The sequence below is a fragment of the Pinus tabuliformis genome, chromosome X (assembly GCF_031772625.1).
Source record: "Pinus tabuliformis cultivar Carrire ecotype Pingquan chromosome X, CPIR1, whole genome shotgun sequence".
NCBI lineage: Eukaryota > Viridiplantae > Streptophyta > Pinopsida > Pinales > Pinaceae > Pinus > Pinus tabuliformis.
Window position 1 is genome coordinate 1122156656 of NC_142308.1, and position 12393 is coordinate 1122169048.

Sequence of the window (12393 nt, forward strand, 5' to 3'; positions counted from 1 at the left end):
AGGAGAACTCTTGCTGGACCCTGGGAGGGACCTGCACAACACCAAGGCACTGGTTGTAATGGTTTCTTTTGTTTCCACTTAATACAATTAAGCTCATTTTTCTCAACAAGTTGTTATATATAATTTGTTTCATATACTCCTTGGTCTTTATGATGAATATGTTTTATTTTATGAGTTATTCAGGTGCTATGTAATCGTTTGCTTGTTAGTGAATGCAGGTTTCGAAGAGAAGGAGGAGCTCATCCGGATCGGAGAGGCTGGACTGCTATAAACAGCGTGGGATTAAAGGTATGTTCTAAACACCTGACTACTTGTATTCTAAATGCATATTTAGGGAAAGATAGTGTTTAATTGTCTTGTTTGTCACTAGAAAGCCTTAGGGATCAATGAAATGCCAGGAATTTTTTCGTGAGCATAATTAGTAGTCTCGTTTTGAGTTTGTTGGAAAAGACAAAAAGTTTTTCTTTTCATTTATTTGTTAAGGAAAGATTTGTTTTTCAAGCAATTGCATTCTCAACTCTTTCTTTAGCTAGAAATTCATTGAAGGAAAAGAATTGTTTATCATCTTAGGTGCATTTTAGTGTTTTGGAGTCAAGTCTTCACACCATAAAGTTTCATCTCCATACCTTTTGACTTAAGAAACAACCATAAAAATAACGCTTAAAGTAAAATTTATCTAGCAATCTTTTTATTTCTAGGGCTCTTTATCACCAACATAGCTTAGGCTAGTATCTTGGAGTAGGGAGTAATTAACTCTCCAAGATAGTTAAAACAAACAAGTAGCTATATCTTGCGGTAGGAGATAAATTCCAATTGTTACATCTATGCTCTGGGAAGCTCCTCTTAAAGGAGTCAAGCACGAGATCATATCTGAACCAGTGGGGTAATCAATCCTTCCTCATTGGGAATGATAGAAGATATAAAAGTATTAAAAATGGTAAACCTCGGATTGACCATTGTCGAGGAGGCTGGGGTCACTTGTTGGTAAACCTTGGATTATGTCAAGGAGCCTTCAAGGGGATTGAGCTTTGTTACTCTGCCCTTGTGTGTGTATCGGATCACAGACTGTTCCCCCAGGTATATTTGTTTCTGTTGGTAACCATAGTGACCATAATCTATAGGATTCTTTCCTAAGGTGACGGTGGAGGGAAGATCCCACTGTACCTGGAGCAGACGTCGACTAGACTCACTTGGACTCTCTGGGGCTTCTCTTCACTTGAGATGATTTAGTGAAGAAACTTGTGCCAATCTGTTTCATTAAGCAGGTTTTCGGGGTAACTGTTCCAACCGCCCTTTCTGCATTGAATTCTGCGACGTTGGATTTCATCACCAACTAGTGTTTTCGGTATGGAAAGTTACTGTTTGTGTGTGGTTTGAACTCCTAGATTTTTTAGGCGTGTGATTCAAATTGTTTGGTTCTTTAGAGACTTTAGGTGGTTTTATTGATATTTTTATTTGTTTGTGTGTGAAGTAATTAAAATGTTTAATCGTGGCTGAATTACTGAGACAATCCCGTAGACATCAGGGGCAACCTCCCGAGTATTCACCAAGCCAGCTTGAAGGGCTACGCGCTCTTGTAACTCCTAGTGATAGTAGAGTTGGGTCACCGAAAGAAAGAGAATCTTCTTTAATTGTTCATCCTGATTATCAAGTTCAAGCAACATAATATATTTCTGAACCAATTTCATTTTCCAAAGTTACTGGTAGTTTTTCTTCTACTAGTGAATTAGCTGAAGAACCTGAAATTTCTGAGCCTGAAACTGAACCTGCTGCTACTCCATCGTCAGGATTTGCTTCTCCAACTTCCAGTGGTCCTGGTTCACCCAGGGTAGGAAGGATCATTACCCAAAATCTTCCTTCTGGACTCATTGCTATTGAAGAACTTGTTAATCCGGAAGAAGGTATAACTATCCCTGAAAATCAACCAAATTTAGAACTTAGGGAGCGTGAATTGATCTTTTACAGTCCACCTAGGAGGGATGCTTGGTATCTTTCATTGACCAACTTTTTAGAAAATCTGGGTCTCAGTTTTTCACCACCTCGAGTTCCTTTTCATCCAACACCTAGAGGTTATTATCCTCCTTTGAATATGTCGAGACAGTCATCCATGTTTTCCCAATCACCGAAAACATTTTTGTATGGCGGTCCTTCTGTTCCTTCTGGGTATCAGTCACTCACTGGTACTTTTTCAGGAGCATCTCCTCAACCCATTGAACATGGGTTATCAACTGGTAATAACGGAACTAAACCGTTGAGTGTAGAAGACATTCTTATGATGTCAGGTACCATTCCAAATCTGCAACCTCAAGGTAGTCAGTTACCGCCTGGGGGGCAACCTCAAGGTACTCAATTATCACCTGGGGGGCAACCTCAAGGTACCCAGTTATTGCCTGGGGGGCAACCTCAAGGACAATACATTCCTTTGGGACAGTACATTCCTGAAGGTCAACCCCAGACTCAGTACGTACCTCAAGGTCAACCCCAGTATCAATATATACCTCAAGGTCAACCCCAGTTTCAGTACGTGCCTCAAGGTTATCAACCTCAAGGTCAGTACCCAACCCAAGGTTTCCAACCACCTTCAGGTCAATCATTTGTCCAAGGAGCTGGAAATGTACCTTTGAATTATCAACCCTACCCTTAACCTGGTTATGGTCCTCAATATGCTCAACCTTCTATGGGTCCATACCCCGGAATGAACATGGTGTGGGATCCATCTCAATCTCAACAGATTTTGCAACCTAATGTGCAGTTGTCATCTCAATCTGGACAACCTTCGATTTCTGGTTCAACCCAGCAACCTGTCTAGCCTATTATTCAATCTTCTACACCTGGTGTAGCTCATCAGTCTGGGCCTAGTTCACCTCGAACTCCACGTCAAACGATTGCTGCAACTACTGCAGCATCTGTTCAATCTACCCCACCTACTTCTGGAGTATCAGCAGCTTTGGTTTCTACTGTTCTTGCATCAACTCCTCAAGCATCCTTACCTCAGTCTAGACCTACAATTTAGAATTCGGTTCAGATGCTTGTAGGACAACTTGGTCCAAGTACGGTTGTCACAAGTCAACCCCAATTTACTTATCAACCGTACCAGGGATAGTACCAATTCGGTCCTACTTTTCAAAGCCCAGTTTATCAGTATCAACCGTACCCTGGATATACTTATCAACAACCTCATAAACCCAGTATGGTCCGGTTAATCCTGGTTTTTCGGGAGGATATAATATCCCAAATGCAATTCCAATTCCAAGTTATCCTGGATATCCTCCTCCTGGGGCTGGTCTTATGACCCAGGGTTTTCGAGACCCTAATCGTCAGTTACCATTCATTGCAACTTTGGACTTGCCTGATTTGTCGCGCCTTACGAATGATTCGATTAATTATCTTCCGTTTTGGCCGCCAATGCTGAATAAGTTTCCTAGTGATATCCCAAAGTTTGAAGGTAAATCAGGAGAGGATCCGTCAAACCATGTGATGACTTATCACCTCTGGTGTGCATCTAACTCCATTATAGATGATTCAATTCATTTACGTCTTTTTCAACGCACTCTGATTGGTCTTGCGGCCAAGTGGTACATTGAGTTACCGCGAGCCTCTTTTTATAACTTTAGTCAGTTAGCTACTTCATTCTTAACTCATTTTCAGTTGCCTGTCAGATATGACAATGGCACAGAATTATTAACTTCATTAAAACAGTCAACGTCCACTTATATTTCAGATCACATTCATGAATGGAGACGTCGACGACGTTTAGTGAAAGTTTTTATTCCGGATCAAATCTTAGCAGAATGGTTTGTTAAATCATTATTACCTAAAATCACTGAGGATGTAGCTAAGGCAGGAGTTGTTACTGAAGAGAAAGTAATTTCTCAAGCTCAGTACCTTGACCTCGTTTATATGCAGTCGGGTACTTTACACGAAAAAATCCCCGACCTTCCAAAACAAAATCAAATAACTGCAGCTCCTTCAGGGTCTCATGCTGCTGATGGTATGATTGGTTCAGTTAACACCAAAAGTAAGAAGAAATCTTCAAAGAATTATTCTCCTATCATAACTTTACCAGATTCCCTAACAGGAGACTCTTCTGCTGAAATTCCTGCCGATATTCATGTCGTAGAATCATCCATGACCAAATCAAAATCCGACGGTAAAAAGAAGGGGAAGAAGAAAAATAAACAAAATTCGAAAGAGAAATCAGATAAAACAGAATCTACCGACGAGAAACGTAAACCTCGTTATCCTTGTCTCATTTGTGACAAAGAGAATTTTACAAGAGATTGCCCTCATCGCGCTGAGGTTGCAAAAATCGTCAAATGTTCTCAAATGCCTGCTGTCTTGAAGGATCCTTTTCCTAGTCAAGATAGTAAGATGATCGATTCTTCCTAAAATGCCTTAGAAGAACCCATAATGATGATGTCCCATGTTAGGATTGCGACACGATCGCAAGATTATGGAAGTAAAAGTCCTGTTGGTGGTAAGGAAGCAGAATCTTCTAACTCAAACCCATCAACTTCAACTCCTGGTTCTGATCCGCTACAGATCGAGAAACCTAACCCAGACTTAGTAATCAAACCACCTGCTAAAGGTATACTTCGAAAGTCAGCTTTCAATCCGCATGCAAGAGCTGCTCAGAACTATAACATTGTTGAAGATTTAGCTATTTCCCCTTCAGCAATGTCGGCTTTGGAGGTGCTACAATCATGTCCAACACAGCGTAAATTGCTATTGTCGGCTATAGGAGCTGTTGATATTCAGGACTCGAACCTTATAATCTTGGATTTAGAAAATAATACACCTCGCTTACTTCATCAAATGGCTTTTCAGATTCTAGTGTTAGTAAAAAACAGACCTTGCTTTAGGACTGTAATTGATGAGGGAGCTTCAACGTGTATTATGTCGATCCAGTGTTGGAGATCGCTTGGTTCTCCTACACTTAATCAATCCTCAATGATTCTAAAGGCTTTTGATGGCCGTGGGTTCCATCCTTTTGGAATTCTACAGGATTTACCTATAGGGGTTGAAGGCAAAACTATTAATCTGGATGTGGAAGTGGTTGATGCCCCTCTAGATTACAACCTTCTCTTGGGTCGTAGTTGGTCTTACGCTATGACCGCTGTTGTTTATCGGTCTTTCGGCTTATAAAGTTTCCTCATAATGGAAAGATCATAACTATAGACCAGCTAACATACTTTTCATCCGACCCAGCCTCTTCTAAAAGTATCCAGCATGTCGGAAAAACAACTATCCCTTATAAGGATGTTGGGGTAGGATTGGTTAAAGATTCTAGTTTACTAGGAACCCTCCTCCTAACGTATCACCTTCTACTACAACCATTCATATGATTTCATCAGACACTATTGTTTATGATGATCCTTGGATCGTACCTTCCGAATCTGAGGCGGATTCATTTGGTGATGCGATGCCTTTGAGTCCATATGAAATTGTGTATCAGGCTTTACAGTCGTTTTCCGATCCGTTTTCAACCGAAATTGATCTAATGAATGTGATCCATGGAGAATCACTTTCAACATCAAACTTAGATTCAACAACTTTTTCTGAGCTTGTTCATACTGATGAAAAGATTCGTGAAATTTTGTCTGTTGATGATTTACCATGGGAAGATCTTCATCATAGATCTTCATTCTTACCTGAGATTGATCATTTTGAAAATGATTTTTCATCTATTTTTACTACTGATTATGTCAAGGAACCACATAATCCATTGCAAAATCCTGATTCTGAGTTAAATTTTGGAAATATTTCTCGAACGATCCTATTGACATTTCAGTTAAACCTGGAATTGTTGAAAACATTCATATAGGTGCCTCCTGTATGGAAAATGAACTTCAAACATATAAGGCCCTATTTCAAGAATTCCGCGACGTGTTTTCCTAGTCATATGAAGAAATGCCAGGAATTGATCCAGCAATTATTGTTCATGAAATCAAAACTTACCCGGATGCTAAACTCGTCTGGCAACGTTTGCGTCAGATCCACCCGCGAAAAGCTGCTACTATTAAAGCAGAAGTTGAAAAATTACTTAAAGCAGGTTTCATTTATCCAATTCCCCTAACGGATTGGGTATCGAATATTGTTCCTGTTAACAAAAAGCAAGGAACGATAAGAATATGTATCGATTATAGGGATATTAATTGAGCCTGTCCCAAAGACAATTACCCAACTCCCTATATCGATCAAATCATTGATGATTGTGCTGACAGTGAAATGTTCTCCTTTATGGATGGTTTTTCCGGTTACAATCAAATCAACATTCTACCTGCTGATCAACCAAAAACGACTTTCATTTGTCCATGGGGGACGTTTGCTTATTGCAAATTACCTTTTGGGCTGAAGAACGCCGGAGCAAATTTTCAAAGAGCTATGTCTTACACGTTTCATGACATCAAGCACATTGTGCAACCTTATCTCGATGATTTACCTGCCCATTCATTACACAGAGCCGATCATCTCACTCATTTATGAGCAATCTTTATGAGATGTAGGCATTATCGAATTAGGTTGAATCCACACAAATGTGTTTTTTGTATAGAAACAAGTCATTTACTGGGATTTGTTGTTTCGAAAGTCGGCATTCGTGTCGATCCCTCGAAGGTTGAAGCTATTGTCAAATTGCCTCCTCCTTCGACTCTTCGCCAACTCCAAAGTTTGCAAGGGAAAGCAAACTTTTTACGTCGATTCATTCCTAACTACGCCGAGATAACAAAGGGTTTTACTAGGTTGTTGAAACAGAATACTCCATTCTTTTGGGATGAGATAGCTGACAAATATTTTGATGCACTTAAACACGCATTGACCCATGCACCGTTATTGCATCCTCCCAACTACAACCAGGATTACTTCTTGTATCTCGCCGCCTCTCATTCCACCATCAGAATGGTGTTAGTTCAGGAAGATGAATTCGGTAGTGAACATGTGATTTACTACCTTAGTCAAACTTTGAATCCGACTGAGTTAAAATATTCACATGTGGAGAAATTGGCCTTGGCAGCGATTCAAGCTGTCCAAAGATTTCGTCATTACATCTTACTACGCAAAAATACTGTAATTTTTGACTGTAACCCTATGATCTATATTTTGACCAAACAATTGCTAGGGGGAAAGTATTCCAAATGGATTGTTATCCTACAGGAATTTGACTTGGAATTTGAAAAATCTAAGTCAAAGAAATCTTTAGTTTTTTCGGAGTTGATGTGTGACTTTCCGCGTGCTGATATTGAAACTGTGGCGGAAGAGCCCATTGCGGACGAATCCTTGTTTCTTATCAGCACTCTTGATGCATGGTATGGAGATATCATAGTTTATCTCTAAACCCAATCTTTTCGGCCTGAAATTTCACGATCTCAGCGAGGGAAAATGCGTTTCCAATCCCAACAATACAAGATTATTGGAGATACACTCTATCGTCATGGGGCGGATTCTATTTTCAGACGTTGTTTAACTCATGAAGAAGCGGAAAAGGTTTTAAATGACTGTCACTCTGGAGCATGTGGCGGTCACATGTCTGGGTTTGCCACAGCCCAAAAAATATTGCGCGCTGGCTATTTCTGGCTGTCTTTGTTTAAAGATTGTATTTACGCGGTCCGAAAATGCCACAATTGTCAAATTTTTGATCGAAAGATGCATGCTCCACCTGCTCCTCTCCACCCTATAATTGTCGTCGGTCCTTTTTCAAAGTGGGGTATCGACTTTATTACATGTAACCCTCACTCAGCCGGGGGGCATGTGTATATCATCCTTGCAGTAGATTATTTTACCAAGTGGGCCGAGGCGATGCCTACATTTTCGGCAGACAGCAAAACTGCTGCAATTTTCATTTTCAATCATATAATTACTAGATTCGGTGTTCCACAAGTGATTATCACTGATCATGGGTATCATTTTCGAAACATCATGATGACTGAACTAATAAATCAGCTTGGCCTGCGTCACGATAGTTCTACTCCATATTACCCACAAGATAATGGTCTGGTTGAAGCCATCAACAAAGTTCTAGTCATTATGATTCGATGAATCATTGGTATTCATAGGTCAAATTGGCATAACATGTTATTTTCAGTGCTTTGGGTGTATCGAACCTCAGTAAAAACATCAACTGGTTTCACTCCTTTCCAACTGGTTTACGGTTTGGAAGCTGTGTTACCCATTGAATGCGAAATCCCGTCATTGCAAATAGCCATAGAGTTACTCCCAGCCACTTCCGAAGAGGAGAAACATTTGTTGTACTTGGCTCAGCTAGATGAGAATCGACGTGATGCTGCACTAGCAATCGAAACTCATGCCAAATGAATTAAAGCTCAGTACGATCGAAATGTTACACCTCGTAATTTTTTGGAAGGAGACCTAGTCTTACTATACGATCAAGCAAATGATAAGCTAGGGGCCAGAAAATTCGTACCTATGTGGCATGGTCCTTATGTTGTTAAGCGAAAGCTGGCAAAAGGGGCCTATGAATTGGTAGATTTTGATGGTGTCTCTTTAGGTAAGCCCAGAAATGGTCTTTATCTGAAGAGATATTATGCTTAAATCTAGGTGTGGAGATTTTAGTTAGATTAGTTTTCTTTCTAGCTGGTGTGTTTTAGATTAGAAAAGTGTGCTTAGTTTAGAGAGTGTTTTGGTCATTATTCCTGATTATCTTGATTTTACTCTTGATATTGCAGATGTCGACGTTTCTTCAAACATACATTGGTTTTGCTGATGGTGCTTGTCGTAATACACAGAACATTTCTTCCGCAACTTGGGTTATCTATTCACCCTCTGATGAGTTGGTATCTATGCATGGGGTAAGCCTCGGTCAAACAACGAACAACATTGCAGAGTATAGTGCAGTGGTTGAGTTATTATCTGAATCCATCTCATTAGGGATTCAGAGTTTGATTGTGAGGTTAGATTCTAAACTCGTTGTATTGCAACTTAATAGAGTTTATGCCATTAGAAATCCAGTGTTATTAAGATTATTTTTGAGAGTTCATCTCTTGGAACGTGAATTTGACTATATTGAATATTAGCATATTCCAAGATATTTAAATACATTAGCAGATGCAATTTCTTCTCGAATGTTAAGTAGACATTTGCAATAATCAAACAGTAAATTTAAAAAGATTCCATAACATGTTTTACAATAGCCAGTAATAGTGATATAGCATAGCATAGAAGTGTGTCAAATATACATCGTCTTCGATCCTAGGTTGAAAAAAACCTTATGATTGGCGAAAATGATAGTACAAAAAGCAAAAATGTCGTATCAAGTCTACAAAAGGTGATCATCCTATCACTAGTGATGATCACGATAAGAAACCACTACTCGGGCCACCCTACAAAGGAACCTCCTGAAAGGTCCTGGGACCCCAATCACATAGTGCTGTAACCTAAGAGGGATGCCATCTATGCTAGTCTTCAGAATGTCTGTTGTCAAATGCTCTAGATGATTTTCCAATTCGGCTAGGGTCTCTATAGATTCGTCCCGTGGGGCTGGTACTGCTGCAACTGGGTGTTTCCTCTCATAGGGCCGGAGAGTGGCTGGTCGCCATGGACCCACATCTGCATTTGAAACTTTTTACTATCAGTTTTGGACGATTTAAAAACAAAAAAAAATTAAATTAGAAAATGTTGAGAATGATTTTACCTGAGTCATCCCACTGCTCTCCTGGTGGAAGAGCCATGTCTGGGTCACCACGATAATCCATCCCAGCATAAGGAAAATCCCGAATTGTGAAAACTTGGTTCTCCAACCAATGAAAATACTCAGGAGGAAATCAAACAACCTCTGAACCCTCCTCAGGATGACGGGCAATAACTGCAACCCAACGCATCAGCTTGGGCTCTTGGGGAAGTCCAACTCCAACGAAAAGATGCTGTGGGACCAACATCGGGACCCTCTCTAGACCAAAGCTCACAATTAAGAAACCATATCCAAAGTTTTTTAGTTGTCCGTTCTTTGCTCTAGTCAGTTGGCCTTTTACATTAGCCAACACAGCTTTGCACCAGTTGAAGATGGTGCCTCGATAACAGTCTACTGCCATTCGCATTTGGGATCTGGTGGCTACATGCAGTGCTGCTCTTCCATAGAGTTTGGTGACAGTAAATGCAATCACTTTGAGTTCAGGACGGGAGATGGTTTTGATATCAATCCCTTTGTCTTTTGTTTGGTCATTACAAAACTCTAGTTGGAGACTATCAACAGAGTGGCCACCTGGCCTAGTCCCGAATAGAGTTAATTGTTCACCTCTCTTGGGCAAACCAGTCAAGAAGTAAATGTCCTATGGCTCCATTTCGAGCTGGTGGCCACCAATAATGAAACACTGGTCCTGTATATTCCATTTGTCCACCAGCCACTGCAAAAAGTCTACTTGGGCCCTCATGCCAGGTATGGCCCAGAATTTAAATAGCCCACATGCCTTCAATGCATCTATTGAAGGTTGATGATTAATTGTGGCAAGGTACACATCTTCGTGCTCCTGTTCCCGCCAACTGAGCATTATGTATATTCTACATTGAAAGAAAAGAAGGATTAGAACATTTTAATTCAAAGTTTTTGGGCGGAAATTGAAAAATTGAAGTTGTAAAACCTATTTCGCGGGGTCCGCACTCTCTAGTTAGGGATAGTGCGTAGGTCTGCACTCTGCCCAAGCAGCAAGTGCGGGCCCCTGGCTCTTTCCTCTATAGGAAAAAGTCGGGGTCTGCAGGTTTTGCATGCTGCGCTTGCGGACCCCGCGAGCGGTATTTTAAACTAAATTTTTCCTAAAAATCAAAATAGAAACCTAAAAACAAAATTCAAATGGTTGAAATGCAAGATTAAAGTGATGTGGATTACCTAGAGGTGACGGTTTTCGATTTCAATGGATGAATTTTCCGCAATCTTCACAAGAAGTTTCTTACCCAAAAGCTCTTTTTTCTCACTTTGAAGTCAAACGGTAAAAATGAATTTACAAAAGCCCTTTTTATAAGCTTTTTTGAATAAATGAATTTTTAAGTTGTTTATTTTTCACTTTAAAGAGGTAAATTTTTGATGCATTTTTATTTATTTTAAACAGGTATGAGTAATGTTTGAGTTTTTGTGCAGAATATTAGATTTTTCAGGCAAAATTGATCATTTTCAACAAAAAACATTGGAGTCCTCTTTAAGCTCTTTTCTGACTCCTAAAATATGAAAAGATTGCCGAGTTTTTCTTTAATCTCTTTAAAACGGAATTAAAAAGACGGTCCACTTACAACTCTTTTCTGACCGTATAAACATGAAAAGATTGTCGGGCTTTTGTCATTTCAAGTTCGATATTGGTTATAAAACGACGTGTCGTTGATCACTTTTTTAATTTTTCAGATCAGAGACACTAATTATGAAAAGTACTCCTTGATCGTAATGGTCAAGCAGTTCTCTCAAGTATTATTTTATACTTTTTCGGGCTTGGGAGACACAAATTTACGAAAAAGGACAACCATGGAGTTTTCTTAAGTTTTTCTTCCGACTCCCTAAAATTGAAAAATGCCGAGTTTCTCCTATAGTGGACTTGTTAAAATTTAACAGTAAAGGACCTGTTCAATTACAAACAGGAACGGACCACTCCTTAGGGTTCGAATTTTAAACTAAGTTGGACTCATCCGAAGGATGAGCTTATAACCAAGCAAATGTTATCCTCCTCAAGCTTGTCAAAAATAAAGAGGTACTTGCCAGAAATGGTGGGGGAAAAGAGAGAAAAATGAACCTGTTTGTTATACTTTGTGTCTCAGAAAAGCATTTAACCACTCTTGAACACGACACTTTTTATTCACCTGGGTTGGGAAATCCTTTGCCTAATAGTTAATCAAACCATATTGAAAGTCTTCAGCCAGTTTCTGGGTATTAGCTTTAGGTCAATTGTCACCAAACCATCTGCAGTGTCGTTATGTGTTCAAGAGGTCAGTGCAAATAAACCATTCATCTGCAAAATATCTGTCATCCATCTTGACCATCCCTGAGTCAGTCCTTGCAAACATATTTCTTCAAACTTGATCTATGATTTCGTGTTGTGGGCTTGCCTACGACGGATCACTTTCTATCGACTTCAGCTCATTATCTAGAAAGATGATCTAGAAATTGTCAGTACCTTGGAATCTGCATGCCTCAATGGCAGGTTTCTCGCCTTCGATGACAGGTTGCATCATTGACCTTCGATCAAAGGATTCTGTGACATGTTCGACATCAACTCATCTATTCACATTTCATGGATTGTACTGAGTACTTTGAGAGCCATTGACATTACTAGTGGTTTCTCTCACACTTTTTAACAGTTTACATCATTGACTGGTAATCAAGTGGTTTCTACCATGTTCGACTTCGACACATTCATTCACATGGATAGAATCGTACTAGTTCAGGAAGTAGAAATCAAGACC